Raw genomic sequence first — 15,982 nt, 5'->3', positions numbered from 1 at the left:
TGCCTGTTGTGGACAGGGTTTAGTCCCTTTGTTGTTAATGGGCCAGTCTGGGACTGCTTTGGACTTGAATTGGGTCAGACCAGGTGTTTTCCAGAACTGCATACCACTGTCCTGCACTGTGCTTTCCCTGTGTTGTTCCATGAAAGGCTTCCATTGGTAAGTGGGGTTTGCAGTCAAACCAGATGTCCACTCCCAGCCCACTGCTAGGGCAGATATCAAACTAGTATGTGTGTGGTTATCATCCCTTCTCCCCAGGGCAGGGGGCAGGAGTTGCTTTGGAGTGGCGATGGTCACTGTTGGGTCTGGTTGCACAATGAAATATTTGTGGCATGCTTTGGAAGATGCCGCCCAAGGGTGGTTTTGTGGGACAGGTCTGCAGGAGAATGTGGGGAAGGAGCACACTGTTAGCAAGCTATGTGGAAGTGTTTCTGCTGGTCCTTGCAGGTGTCTGGGTATCTCTGTTGGGGGGACACAAATGGAGCCTGCCAACTCTTTGGTTCTTAGAAAATTCTCCTAAAGATCCTTGCTCCTTGAGAGGAGGAGAAGATGGTGGTGGACTAGGGGACCCTATTCCAACCTGTGTCTGGAATTGAGCTGTATATCTACCAGACCGCTCTGAACACTCACAAAACCAGCCTGAGATGTAAGAAGATAGATCTGGATCTCTACAAACAAAATATTGCAGGCGTTTGGTTTCAAGGTACAAAGTGGGGAGCTGTGATTCCGTGAACAGATATTGGAGAATAAACTGCAGCAGGAGGGAGCCTGGCTGTGGGAATCCTATACCGCCAGTGAGTGATAGCCTCCCGCCCTGGGGACAAGGCACAGACTCCCAGACCGGCAGTGGCAGGGAAAGGACATTAGGGCAGCCTCCTGGAAGGAAAATGTGAGCAGCAAGGCCACGCATGCAAACTGCGGACGTATGGCAGTCTTAGAAGCACAAAGGGCAGAGATGTGCCGTGACCTGGAGGCAAGGACTGGGAGTGCTGCTGAGGGGTGCAGAACCCAGGACACTGCAGTTTATACCAGCACAGACAGAAACAGAGATAGTGTGGCCTGGACAGCTCACTGAAAAACAGATTTCAATCTCTGTACTCTGAAATGGAGGGTTGGAAACAGTCTCTTCTGCTTTGACTCTTGGAAGAGAAGTGGAAACCAGCCAGGGAAAGCCGCCAGAGAACAAAACCCCCCAAAAAACCGGTTTTAACTGAGCCCATCCCCCGCCACAGGGGGGCAGGGCAACTCTGCCCAAACAAGGTTGCCTGAATAACATTGTGGCAGGCCCCTCCCCAGAAGACAGCCTGGGAAAACAAGAGGCCAGCAACCCTAAGGTCCCTAGAAAACAGGTGAATCTTGTTTGGGTTTTCATCAATAATTTAACTCTATACATTCCCTCAATCACCCATCAAAAGAATGACTAGGAGGAGGAACCCCCAAAACAGAAAAGACTCAGAGATTATGACTTATGCAGCAGATTTACAAATGGATTCAGATATAACCAAGATGTCGGAGATGGAATTCAGTTTAGCAATTGTGAAGACAATAGCTAGAATGGAGAAATCAATTAATGGCAACATAGAGTCTCTAAGGGCAGAAATGAAAGCTGAAATGGCAGAACTTAAAAATGCTATCAATGTGATCCAATCTAATCTAGATAATCAGAGTTAGGGTAAGTGAGGCAGAAGAATGAATTAGTGACCTGGAAGACCATTTAACGGATAAAAAAGGGAAAAGAGGAGACCAGGAAAAACAACTCAGAATCCATAAAAATAGAATAAGAGAAATAAGTGACACCATGAAGCATTCCAATGTCAGAATTACTGGAATCCCGGAGGGGGTGGAGAGAGAGGACTAGAAGACATATTTGAGCAAATTGTAGCTGAGAACTTTCTTAAACGGGGGAATGAAACAAACATTCATGTCCTAGAGGCAGAGAGGACCCCTCCCAAGATCAAGGAAAACAGGCCAACACCCCGGCATGTTATAGTAAATTTCACAAACCTTAGAACCAAGGAAACCATCTTAAGGACAGTTAGGGGGAAGAAATTCAGCATGTACAGAGGGAGGAACATCAGGATAACGTCAGATGTATCCACAGAAACCTAGAAAGCCAGAAAGGCCGGGCAAAACATATTCAGGGTACTAAACGAGAAGAACATGCAATCAAGAATACTTTATCTGGCAAGGTTGTCATTTAGAATGGATGGAGAGAGGTAGAGCTTCTAAGACTGGCAGAAACTGAAAGAATATGTGACCACTAACCCGGCCCTGCAAGAAATATGAAGGGGGCGTCTATAAAAGGAGAAAGACCTCAAGAGTGATATACAACAGAAATTTACAAGGACAATCTATAGAAACAACGTCTTCACAGGCAACATGATGACAAGAAATTCATAACTTGCAATAATCACTCTCAACCTGAACAGCCTAAATGCCCCAATAAAACGGCACAGGGTTAGAATTGGAAAAAAGACAGGACCCATCCATATGCTGTCTACAAGAGACTCATTTTAAACCTAAAGATACATCCAGACTGAAAGCAAAGGGATGGAGATCGATCTTCCATGCCAAAGGACCTCAAAAGAAAGCTGAGGCAGAAATTCCCATATCAGACAAATTAGATTTTTAAACTAAAGACTGTAGTTAGAGACACAGGAGGACACTATATCATTCTTAAAGGATCTATCCAACAAGAAGATCTAACAGTTGTAAATATCTATGCCCCCAACATGGGAGCAGCCATCTACATAAGTCAGCTGTTAACCAAAATGAAGAATCATATTGATAACAATGTGTTAATTGTAGGAAACCTCAATGCTCTATTTGCAGCAGTAGACAGATCATCTAAGCAGAAAATCAACAAAGAAACAAGAGCTTTGAAGGACACACTGGACCAAATGGACCTCATAGATATATACAGAACATTCCACCCTAAAACAACAACAGAATACTCATTCTTCTCAAGTGCACATGGAACTTTCTCAGAATAGATCACATACTGGGTCACAAATCAGATCTCAACCAATACCAAAAGATTGAGATTATTCCCTGCCTATTCTCAGACCATAATTCTTTAAAACTGGAACTCAACCACAAGAAAAAATTTGGAAGAAATTCAAACACTTGGAAGCCAAAGACCACTCTGCTCAAGAATGTTTGGGTCAACCAGGAAATCAAAGAAGAACTTAAACAATTCATGAAAACGAATGAGAATGAAAACACATGGGTCCAAAACCTATGGGATACTGCAAAGGCGGTCCTAAGGGGGAGATACATAGCCACCCAAGCCTCAATCAAAAAAATAGAAAAATCCCGAATTCACCAACTAACTCTACACCTTAAAGAACTAGAGAAAAAGCAACAAACAAAGCCTAAGCCAAGCATTAGAAGGAAATAATTAAGATTAGAGCAGAGATCAATGAATTCGAAACCAGAAACATAGTAGAGCAGATCAACGAAACTAGAAGCTGGTTCCTTGAAAGAATTAATAAGATTGATAAAGCACCGGCCAGACTTATCCAAAAGAAAAGAGAAAGGACCCAAATTAATAAAATTATGAACGAAAGGGGAGAGGTCACGAATAACACCAGAGAAATAGAAACAATTATTAGAAATTATTAGCAACAAGTATATGCCAATAAACTGGGCAATCTGGATGAACTGGATGCCTTCCTGGAAACCTATAAGCTGCCAAGCCTGAAACAGGAAGAAATTGACAACCTGAATAGGCCAATAACCAGTAACGAGATTGAAACAGTGATTATAAACCTCCCAAAAAACAAGAGTCCAGGGCCTGATGGATTCCCTGCGGAATTCTACCAAACATTCAAAGGAGAAATAATACCTATTCTACTGAAGCTGTTTCAAAAAATAGAAACAGAAGGAAAGCTTCCAGACTCATTCTATGAGACCACCATTACCTTAAACCCCAAACCAGGCAAATACCCCATCAAAAAGGAGAATTTCAGACCAATATCCCTGATGAATATGGATTCCAAAATCCTCAACAAAATTCTAGCTAATAGGATCCAACAATACATTAAAAGGGTCATCCACCACGACCAAGTGGGATTTATCCCTGGGATGCAAGGGTGGTTCATCACTTGCAAATCAATCAGTGTGATAGAACACATTAATAAGAGGAGAGAGAAGAACCATGTGGTCCTCTCAATTGATGCAGAAAAAGCATTTGACACAATACAGCATCCTTTCCTGATTAAAACTCTTCAGAGTATAGGGATAGAGGGAGCATTCCTCAAGTTCATATAATCCATCTATGAAAAACCCACAGCAAATATCATCCTCAATGGGGAAAAACTGAGAGCCTTTCCCTTCAGATCAGGAACACGCCAAGGATGCCCACTCTCACCACTATTGTTAAACATAGTACTAGAAGTCCTAGCAACAGCAATCAGTCAACAAAAAGAAATAAAAGGTATTCAAATTGGCATAGAAGAAGTCAAACCCTCTCTTTTCACAGATGATGTGATACTTTATATGGAGAACCCAAAAGACTCCACACCCAAATTACTAGGACTTATATAGCAATTCGGTAATGTGACAGGATACAAAATCAATGCACAGAAATCAGTTGCTTTTTTATACACTAACGATGTAACTGTAGAAAGAGAAATATAGAGAATTGATTCCATTTACAATAGCACCAAAAACCAGTAGATACCTTGGAATAAACCTAACCAAAATGGCAAATGATTTACACTCTAGGAACTACAGAACAGTCATGAAAGAAATTGAAGAAGACACAAAAAGATGGAAAAACTTTACATGCTCATGGATTGGAAGAATAAACGTTGTTAAAATGTCTATGCTACCCAAAACAATCTATACCTTCAATGCCATCCCGATCAAAATTCCAATGACATTTTTCAAAGTGCTGGAACAAACAATCCTAAAATATGTATGGAATCAGAAAAGACTCCAAATCGCCAAGGAAATGTTGAAAAAGAAAAACAAAGCTGGGGGCATCACATTGCCCGATTTTAAGCCATTATATTACAAAGCAGTGATCACCAAGACAGCATGGTACTGGCACAAAAACAGACATAGAGACCAATGGAACAGAATAGAGAACCCAGATATGGACCCTCAACTCTATGGTCAAATAATCTTTGACAAAGCAGGAAAAAACATGCAATGGAAAAAAGACAATCTCTTCAATAAATGGTGCTGGGAAAATTGGACTGCCACATGCAGAAGAATGAAACTCAACCATTCTCTAACACCATACACAAAGATAAACTCAAAATGGACGAAAGACCTCAATGTGAGACAGTTATCCATCAAAATCTTAGAGGAGAACATAGGCAATAAACTCTTTGACATTGGCCACAGCAACTTCTTTCAAGATACATCTCCAAAGGCTAGTGAAACAAAAGCAAAAATGAACTTTTGGGAATTCATCAAGATAAAAAGTTTCTGCACAGCAAGGGAAACAGTCAACAAAACAAAGAGGCAACCCACGGAATGGGAGAAGATATTTGCAAATGACACTACAGATAAAGGGCAGGTATCCAGATCTCTAAAGAACTTCTCAAACTCAACACCCAAACAACAAATAATCAAGTCAAAAAATGGGCAGAAAACATGGAAAGACATTTCTCTGAAGAAAACATACAAATGGCTAACAGACACATGAAAAAATGTTCATCATCATTAACCATCAGGGAAATTCAAATCAAAACACATTGAGATACCACCTTACACCAGTTAGAATGATAAAAATGGACAGGGAAAGAAACAACAATTGTTGGAGAAGCTGTGGAGAAAGGGGAACCCTCTTACGCTGTTGGTGGGAATGCAAGTTGGTACAGCCACTTTGGAAAACAGTGTGGAGGTGCCTCAAAAAATTAAATAGAGCTGCCCTATGACCCAACAATTGCATTACTGGGTATTTACCCCAAAGACACAGATGTAGTGAAAAGAAGGGCCATATGCACCCCAATGTTCCTAATAGCAATGTCCACAATAGCCAAACTGTGGAAAGACCCGAGATGCCCTTCAACAGATGAATGGATAAAGAAGATGGGGTCCATATATACAATGGAATATTACTCAGCCACCAGAAAGGATGAATACCCAACTTTTACATCAACATGGATGGGACTGGAGGAGATTATGCTAAGTGAAATAAGTCAAACAGAGAAAGTCAATTATCATATGGTTTCACTTATTTGTGGAACATAAGGAATAGCATGGAAGACATTAGGAGAAGGGAGGGAAAAATGAAGAGGGGGAAATCGGAGGGAGAGATGAACCATGAGAGACTATGGACTCTGAGAAACAAACTGAGGGTTTTAGAGGGGAGGGGGTGGGGGGATGGGTTAGCCCAGTGATGGGTATTAAGGAGGGCACGTACTCCATGGAGCACTGGTTGTTATACAAAAACAATGAATCGTGGATCACCACATCAAAAACTAATGATGTATTGTATGGTGACTAACATACCATAATAAAATAAAATTAAAAATAAAAAGATCCTTGCCTCTCCAGCACATGTTCTGAGATTAGTAAATAAATTTTCTTCCCATATACCTGAGGCATTTTTCAAACTGCTGCTTCTATGCTGTATCTCCAAGGTTTTTTTTTTTTGTTATGCTTACTGTTTAAGGGTGGGGGCACAGTTTCCTATTGCCCCCCAGCTCTCCCAGAGCTGAGCCTGTTGACATTTGAAGTTCCAGGTATTAAGCCCCACTGATTGAAAGAACTCAGGAAGTTAAATTTCTCTTATTTTCAAAGTCAAATGTTATAGCGATTCATCTTCCCAGTGCTTGCAGATCCATCATAACTAGGATGCCTATGTTGGAGTCTGCTCTTCTCTTTATTCTGTTCTTGTGGTATCACTCCCTCCCATCTACAATCTCATTTTGGTTCCTGACCTTATCTCTGTCCTTCCTACTGTTTTTGATGTGGCCTCTTCTCCAAGTTTAGCTGTGGAGAGTCTGTTCTGCCAGTCTCTGGGTCATTTTCTGGATTATTTACACTGATGTGAGTGTTGTCTATGTGTATCTATGGAATAAGGTGTGCTTAGGCTCCTCCTATTCCACTATTTTACCCAGAAGTCTAATATATTTATTTTTAATGTAATTAATGATAATGTAGAATTTTCATTTGTCAATTTGCTGTTTTTTATGTTTGATGGATTTTTTTATTCAACTATTCATCCATTACTGCTCTTTTTTTTGTTTCATACATATTATCTAGGCTACCATTTTAATGCTTTATTTCTCTACTATATACTTGTTACATTTATAATATATTTGTCCTAGAAATTACAATTAACTTGTGAATTTATATCTAGTTTAAATCAATACCAACCTGGTTTCAATAGTATACAAAAAATTTGTTTCTGGGGCGCCTGGGTGGCTCAGTCATTAGGCATCTGCCCTCGGCTCAGGTCATGGTCCCAGGGTCTTGGGATTGAGCCCCGCATCGGCCTCCCTGCTCAGTAGGGAGCCTGCTTCTCCCTCTTCCATTCCCCCTGCTTCTCTTCCTTCTCTCACTGTGTCTCTCTCTGTCAAATAAAAAAATCTTTAAAAAAATGTTGTTTCTGCTTTACTTCATTCCCCCAACTTTTATGTTAGCATTGTCACAAATTATATTTTTATATATTGTGTGCTATCAACATAGAGTAAAAATTATTATTTTATGTAATTGTTTTTAAATCATTTAGGAAACAATAATAAAAAAATAAATTTAAACTGACTTATATTTACCCATGTAGGTACTTTTACTAGTACTGTTTGTGTGTGTGTGTGTGTGTGTGTGTGTGTGTATTTGAGTTACTGTTTGGTGTCCTTTCATTTCAGACTAAGGACTCCCTTTAGCGTTTTTTGTAGAGCAGTTATACTAGTGACAAACTTTCTCTGTTTTTGCTAATCTAGAGATGCCTTAATTTCTCCATTTTTGAATGATAGTTTTGCCAGACACAGAATTTTCAGTTCAGGGATGTTTTGGTGGCTCAGAAAATTAAGCGTCTGACTTTTGATTTCAGCTCAGGTCATGATCTCAGTGTCGGGTCTGCTTGTCGCTCTCTCTCCCCCTCTGCTCCTTTCCCCACTCATTCTTTCTCAAATAAATAAACAAAATCTTTAAAATAAAAGAATTTTCAGTTCATAGTTTTTGTTGTTTTCTTTCAGCACTTTTAATATGTTATCCCAATACTTTTGGGCCTCCATGATTTCTGATGTTAATTATATTGAGAATTATTGGTAATCATATTGAGAATTATATGTACATAACAAGTTCTTTCTTGCTGTGGTAAAAAACTGTGACCATCTTTTGTTTTTTTACCAAATGACCCCATGGAAAAATTTCTTTGCAGGAAGCAAACTCCTAGTCAGGCCAAATAAAGACAAACTGTATGAGTGGCAATTCCAAGGAAACACCAGTCAAATGATGGTTCACTTGGAATGACACTGAAGGCTCTCCAAACCTAATCTGTTTCTTTTTTTTTTAAGATTTTATTTATTTGACAGAGAGAGCACAAGCAGAGAGAGAGAGAGAGAGAGAGAGAGAGGGAGGGAGAGAGGGAGAAGCAGGCTCCCTGCTGAGCAAGGAGCCCGATGTGGGACTCGATCCCGGGACTCTGGGATCATGATCTGAGCTGAAGGCAGCCGCTTAACCAACTGAGCCACCCAGGCATCCCCTTAATCTGTTTCTTAAAGCAGCTGCCAAGGTACTTGTTTTCACCCCAGCTGCAGGTAGTAGTGTTTCAAGGCTACTGAGGAAATTTGAAGAGAAGACGGGAGTAGTTTAAGTTAAAATGCCACAGAATTCACTGTTATTACCAAGATTTATTGTTTTCTTTTCAAAGTACTCTCTGGATTTCTGGAAAAAAATTAATTTCCATAGATCTGAAAATGTTAATTCTGACATATTTTGTCTTTCACCTCATTGCTTTGTGGAGGAGAGAAATTTTGGAGATTCTTACACCATCATTCCTCCTGATATCACTAAATTAAAATTTATTTTACAGTGCTCTACTTATAATTTCAACATCTGGATCATCTGTGTATCTGGTTCTCTGGATTTGTCTCTTAAATATTGGTTTGTTTTTACTTCTTCCTCTGTATTGTAGTTTTTAATAGACTGCTTGCTGAAAGGTATATAAGAATAGTAGAGATTGAAGTAAATACCATTTGCACAAAGAAATGGGCCCACTTCTCTTAGGTCATTGCCTTTAGAGTTTGAGACAATCAAGTCAGTAGTTAATCTGTATTTGGGTTTTGTGACTATTACCATTATCTTCACTGCACCATAGGTTTCAAATTACCCAAGCAATGGGCTGTCCTAACTTTTTACTTAGTGTGTATCTGTGGCTCCAGAAAGTTTTTTTTCATTATTCCTGTTCCCTTTCCAGCTTTCATTACTACCTGCATGTTTATTTTATGAAGGAAGTCTCTCTCCATGGTCTTGACCCTCTCCAAGTAGAAGACATTGGATGCTTGTTACTTGGAACTCTGTTCTTGGTGGACTCAATAGGGGTTCCTTATTCTCCTGGCCTAGTCTAAGTCTTGGGCAGGGCTTGTGTTCTTGAACTTCAGGATGAGGATTTCTCTTAATCCAGGCGTCCCCTCTCATGATAGTCTATAATGCCTTGTATCTATGGTAGGTATTTGGTAGAAAAGAATTTTCTTAATTTTCCCATGACAGCAATGGTAGAGTATTCTGAGCTTGGGATGTTTTCCTGTCTTTCCTCCAGGCTCAGGATGGCTTTTGATTCTACCCTTCCCCCTAGCACAGTGAATCTTTGCTTAATTCCTGGGGGTGGGAAGAAAGATTTCCAGTCTTTCAAAATTCAATGGCTTTTCCTTCTATACCCCTTCAAGCAACTTAAAGTTTATACTTTGTATAAAAGAAGGGTCAAAATCATTTTCTTTACCTCTTTCTCTTTGTCTCTTCTTTCCCAGTCCCCAAACTTTTTCATGATTATTTTATGAATACCCCTGGGGAAAAGTTTGTGAAATATTTTAAACTTGCTTTGTATCAAGGGACTCCCTTTATTTATTCTAAACTGATACACAAACCCATATTAGGTCTTTAGGAATTAAACTTTTAACTGATCAATTATTTCCCACTTCTATGATACTTACCTTTTCCTCTTTATGCTTTATCAAAGATGGAGAATTTCATGTCTCTCACCTCTCCTTGAAGGGGCTTGAAATCATTTGGCATTCAGGTCCCTTTTAATTTTTTTTCAGTTTTTTCAGTTTTTATTTAAATTCCCATTAGTTAACATACAATGTAATATTAGTTTCATTGGGTACAATATGGTGATTCAACAATTCCATACTCACTGGGTGCTCATAACAAGTGCACTCCTTAATCCCCATTACCTATTTAACCCATCCCCCCCCCCATCTTTGTTCTGGTAACTATCAGTTTGTTCTCTATAGTTAAGAGTTTGTTTCTTGGTTTGCCCTTCTTTCTATTTCCCCGCCTTTGCTCGTTTGTTGACTTGTAACCTCAGCTCTTTGATGTGTTAAAAAAATTGATTTGGAGATTCTAGTTCAAGATGGCAATGAAGGAGAATCCTGAATTCATCTCTTTCCACACATACTCCATCTATAGCTGTATACAGTACAATTTCTTCTTTAAAAAAATAAAATTAATTGAGTGACTAACTCCTACACAGTTGTTGAATGAGGGAAAAAAATAAAAACACCAAAACAAGTAGAAGTTGAGACACAATCTTACCATTAATCCCACCCACACAGCAGGGGCCAACAATTGGTAGTAAACTCAAAATTCCAAGCTTCTCCCTGAGGAGCAAAAGGCCTGAATTCCACATCTGGCACTCCAACTTTTAAGTCCTATACCTGAGAGATGAGTCTGCGAAAAAACATCTATCTTTGAAAACCAGTGGGGCTTGCATCCGCAAGACTCTTGAGGCTGATAAATGATTTTAAAGGGCCCATGCTTGTGGGTCCACCCACCCTGGGGCCCAACGCAGAGGCAGCTGACTGAAAAGCTCCAATACTTTCTATGAAAGAGGTTAATTTACTTATTTAAATCATTTTCCATGAGGCAGACACATAATTTAACACATATCTAGGGGTCTACCAAAATATTCTAGAAAGACAGAGCCAGCAGGTACCATATTTTCACTCTTCCTGTTCCTTGTTCCAGGTCACCAGTATCCTCTGGAGAGTAGATTGTATAATGGTCATAAACCCCAATTATTGTGGCTGGAAACCAGAGGACACCTCTAGATCACATGGCTCTAGGGGCCAGTTGGGCTTATGATTGCAGGTTCCATAAGATTGTAACAGAGAAAAAGTTCTTAACCAACTGCTACCCACAGTAGAGAGGCACAGCAGAGAGGCAACAGACTAAAGTGTCCGGTCATTCTGTGAAAGAAGCTTATTAGTAACAGGAAAAGAAATGAAAGTATAAATCTCACTGGCAAAAATAAATATATAGTAAAATTCAGAAAATATATTGTTAAAAAGGTGGTGGGATAACTTTAGAGCTAGATGAAGGTAAAGGACAAAGTAGTAAAAATAACAGTAAATGCAGTAATACCTTAAGGTATACAAAAGATAAAAAGATGTAAATGGTGACCAAAAACAAATTATAGTGGAGAGTAAAACTGTAGAGCTTTGTAATACAATCAAACTCAAATTGTTATCAACTTAGATTGACATATATCTCTTGTTTGATGTAAGCCTAATGATAAACACAAAACAAAAAATATAGTAGATACATAAAAGAGAAATTAATTTGAGCATACAAGTACAGAAAATCATCAAATCACAAAGAAAGAAAACAAGAGAAGAAAGAAACAAAGGAATTACAAAACAGCCAGAAAACAATGAAAAAAATGCAATACATACATACATATCAATAATTACTTTAAATGTAAATGGACTAAATTATCTGATCAAAAGATATTGAGTGCTGAATGGATTAAAAAACAAGACCCATCTATATACTATCTGCAAATGACTCACTTCAGATGTAAGGACACACACAGAGTCAAGTTGAAAGGATGGAAAAAGATATTCTATGCAAATGGAAGCCAAAAGAAAGCTAGGGTAACTATACTTATATCAGACAAAATGGACTTTAAGAAAAAGAATGTGATGAGACAAAGAAGGTCATAACATAATGATAAAGGGGTTGATACAACAAGGTGATATAACCTTTGTAAACATTATGCAATCAACATAGAAGCACTTTATACACAAAGCAAATATTAACAGAAGTAAAGGGAGAAATAGCAATACAATAATAGAGAACTTTAGTACTACACTTTCATCAATGGATATATCAAACAGACAGAAAATTACTAGGGAAACATTGACCATAAATCACATTAGAGCAGATGGACTCAATAAAATATATAGAACATGTCATTCAAAAGCAAGTATATATACATTCTTCTAATGTACATATGAAACATTCTTCAGAATGTATCTTATTTTAGGCCATAAAGAAAGTATTATTAAAGTTAAGAATATTGATATTATATCAAGAATCATGTATGACCACAATTGTATGAAACAAAAAGTAAGTTACAAGAAGAAAACTGAAAACTTCACAAATGAGTGGAGATTAAACAACATGGCACTGAATAACCAGTAGGTCAAGGAAGAAATTTTAATAAAGAAAATATTTTTAAATATTTTGATGCAAATGAAAATGGAAATACAACATATGAAAACTTCTGGGATGCAGCAAGATCAGTTCAAACAAGGAAGTTCAGAGCAATAAATGCCTACATAAATAAACAAGAAACATCTCAAATAAACTATTTTCACACTTATGGAACTTGAAAAAGAAGAATAAATAAACCCAAATTTGGTAAAAAAAAAAAAAAGACAAGAACAGAAATAAATGAAATAGAACTATAAACACAATTGATTGAAATAATGAAATTAAGAGCTGAATTTTTGAAAACATAAAATTAACAAACCTTTGCCTAGACTCACCAAGAAAAGCAGGACAGAGAACTCAAATAAAATCAGAAATAAAACAAGAAGGAGCTTGGGAAGATGGCAGAGGAGGATCCTGAGCTCACCCTGTCCCACATTTACAACTTGATATCATATACATCCAAGTGGAAAAGCTAGAGAGTGATCCAAAGACAGTACAAACTTCACGATTAAATATAGAGAAGAAGTTGCATCTGAAAGTTTAGGAAAGTCAGAAAGGCAGAAGGAGGCTGCCTACAGCAGGGAGGGAGATGAGCACACAGAGAGGGCAGAGAATGGGCCCTCACACTAGTGAAGTCACACAGGGAAGACTAATCCCATAATGTTTGGCTTTAAACATCAGAAGGACTAATTTCCATGAATTTGTAAAACCAGTGGGACTTAAAGCCTGGAGCTTTAAAAGTTAGCTGACTCAGCACTGGGCAAGTCAGGAGGGTTAGTGATAGCTGGGTCACCACCCTTAAAGAGACAGCATCCTGCATGGAGAGGCAACATAAAAATGGCAGTTTACAGAACACAAGGGTGAATGGGAGACAGATCTGTTCATACTGATTTCAGAGTGTGTTGGTGGACTTCTCTGAAAGTGAGGGAGTTGTCAGGTGTCATTTTCCTCCCCCATTCCCTAGCATAAACACAGAAACACCTAAGGGAGGCAAAGCTCCACAGACACTTGCTACCTAACCTGCCAGTAGTGGGCCCTGTCCACAAATTCTCTCAACTACTCACCCACTCTAAGCCTGCTAACCTAGGCTCTGGGCTCAGAGCAGATTTTATTAAAGCCCAGCCACGAGATGAACAACACCTGTTGAGTGCCACACCCATGCCCAACCATGTGGCCCCAGCCACCATTTTGACCCACACCCAGCTTCATGTCTCCAGTTGCCCCAACACACAGCCCTAATATGCCACAACACTTTGGGGAATCCAGGAAAGAACTAATGGTTCAAAGAAAATTTGTTAACACCACTGTCCCACTCCCAAGTTCCTCAGCAGACATGCACCCTCAAAGCAGTTCTGTCTGGATCCCACTAACACCACAGAGAGTAAGCACAGCTAACAAAAGGCAGAGAGTCAGAGCACACAACAGCACTGACAGTAAAAGTGACACAGACACAACAACAGGGCATAAGCAAAGTGCATAAGATACTATCCCAAAATGCCAGGTTCTGGTGAACAGGGGGCACTGCACTGCAGGGGACGACAAGAAATCCTCTTCATAAAGTCACTAATTTGAAGAGCAGGACACGCAGCTGACTTTCTTAAGACAGAGAAACAGAAAGAGAGAGACAGGTGAAAGGAGGGGACACAGAAATTTATCCCAAATGAAGAACAGAAAAAGACCACAGAAAGATATCTAAATGAAACAAATATAAATAGCATGCCTGATAGAGAATTTAAAACAATGATAAGAAGGATACTCAGTAGATTTGAGAAGAGTGGAAGACATGAGTGAGATCCTTAACACAGAGATAATGAATAGCATACCAAAGATAAAGGGCTCAATAAACAAAATGAGAAACATGCTTGATGTAATGAACAGTGGGATGGAAGAAGCAAAGGAATGACTTAGTGACTTAAAGACAGACTAAAGGAAAGTAATCAAGTTGAACAAGAGAAAAAAGGAATAACACAATATGTGAATAGAAATTGGGAACTCAGTAACTCCAACTAATGTAATAACATTTTATTATTGGAATCCCTGAAGAAAAGGAGAGAGGAAAGGGGGTAGAAAATTTATTTGAAGAAATAACAGCTAAAAACTTCCCTAGTATGGGAAAGGACACAGATATCCAGACCCAGGAGGCACAAAGAAGTCCCATCAAAATCAACCAGGCAGATCCACACCAAGACATATTTTAACTTAATTGGAAAACTAGAGTGATGAAGAAAAAAAATCTTAAAAGCAGCAAAATAAAAGATGTCAGCAGCTTACAAGGGAAAACCATAAGGTTAGCAGGATATTTTTGAACAGAAATGTTGCAAGCAGAAGGGAGTAACATTATATGTTCAAAATGCTGAATTGGAAAAACCTGCAGCCTAGAATACTCTATCCAGCAAAGTTATGGTTAAAATACAAGGAGAAATGAAGAGTTTCTCAGACAAAGAAAAAATGAAGGTGTTCAAGACCAGTAAACCAGCTCTGCAAGAAATGTTAAAAGTGACACTTTGCGTGGAAAAGAGAGAACAAAAGTGACAGTATAGAGTTAGGAAACTCAAAAGCAGAAAAAAATGAATATTTCTGTAAAAATCAGTCAAGAAACTCACAACAAGTTTATGAAATATAAAAGCATATACCTAAAATGTGAGGAGGAGAGGAGAAAATAAGGGGTTCACTTAAATGACCATCAACTTAATACAGAGTGGTATATTCAGAAAAGATTATATACAAACCTAATGGTAAACTTATATCAAATTCCACTAATAAATATACAAAGATTAAAGAGAAAAGAATCCAAATATCACTGAAGGAAATCAACAAATCATGTTAGAGAGAAAGACAGGAAAGGATCAGAAAAAATGTTCACAAACAACAACAAAAACCCAAGTAATAAAATGGCAATAAATAAATCTATCAATAATTACCCTAAATGTAAATAGACTAAACACTAAAATCAAAAGGCATAAGTGACTGAAAATATAACAAAAACAAGACCCATCTATATGCTGCCTAAAAGAGACTCATTTTAGATCTAAATACACCTATAAATGAAAAGTGAGAGAATGGAGAAATATCTATCATGCAAATGGATGTGAAAAGAAAGATGGACTAGCAATTCTTATCTAGAAAATAATAGAATATAAAAGAAACACTGTAGCAAGATACAAAAAAAAGGAAATTATATATTCATAAAGGGGAAAATCCAGCAATAGAATAATTGTAAATATTTACAAACCGAATATAAAAGCACACAAATACATAAAACAATTAATAACAAACATAAAGTAACTGATCTATAATAATAAGTTAATAGTAGGACACTTTAACACCACACTTACTTAAATGGACAGATCATTTAGGCATGAAA

This window comes from Callorhinus ursinus, unplaced genomic scaffold, assembly GCF_003265705.2.
Source record: "Callorhinus ursinus isolate GAN/ISIS: 27379988/994484 unplaced genomic scaffold, GSC_fseal_2.0 scaffold40, whole genome shotgun sequence".
In the NCBI taxonomy this organism is placed as follows: Eukaryota; Metazoa; Chordata; class Mammalia; order Carnivora; family Otariidae; genus Callorhinus; species Callorhinus ursinus.
The sequence above is the reverse complement of the archived record's forward strand: the minus strand, read 5'-3'. Positions refer to the sequence as shown.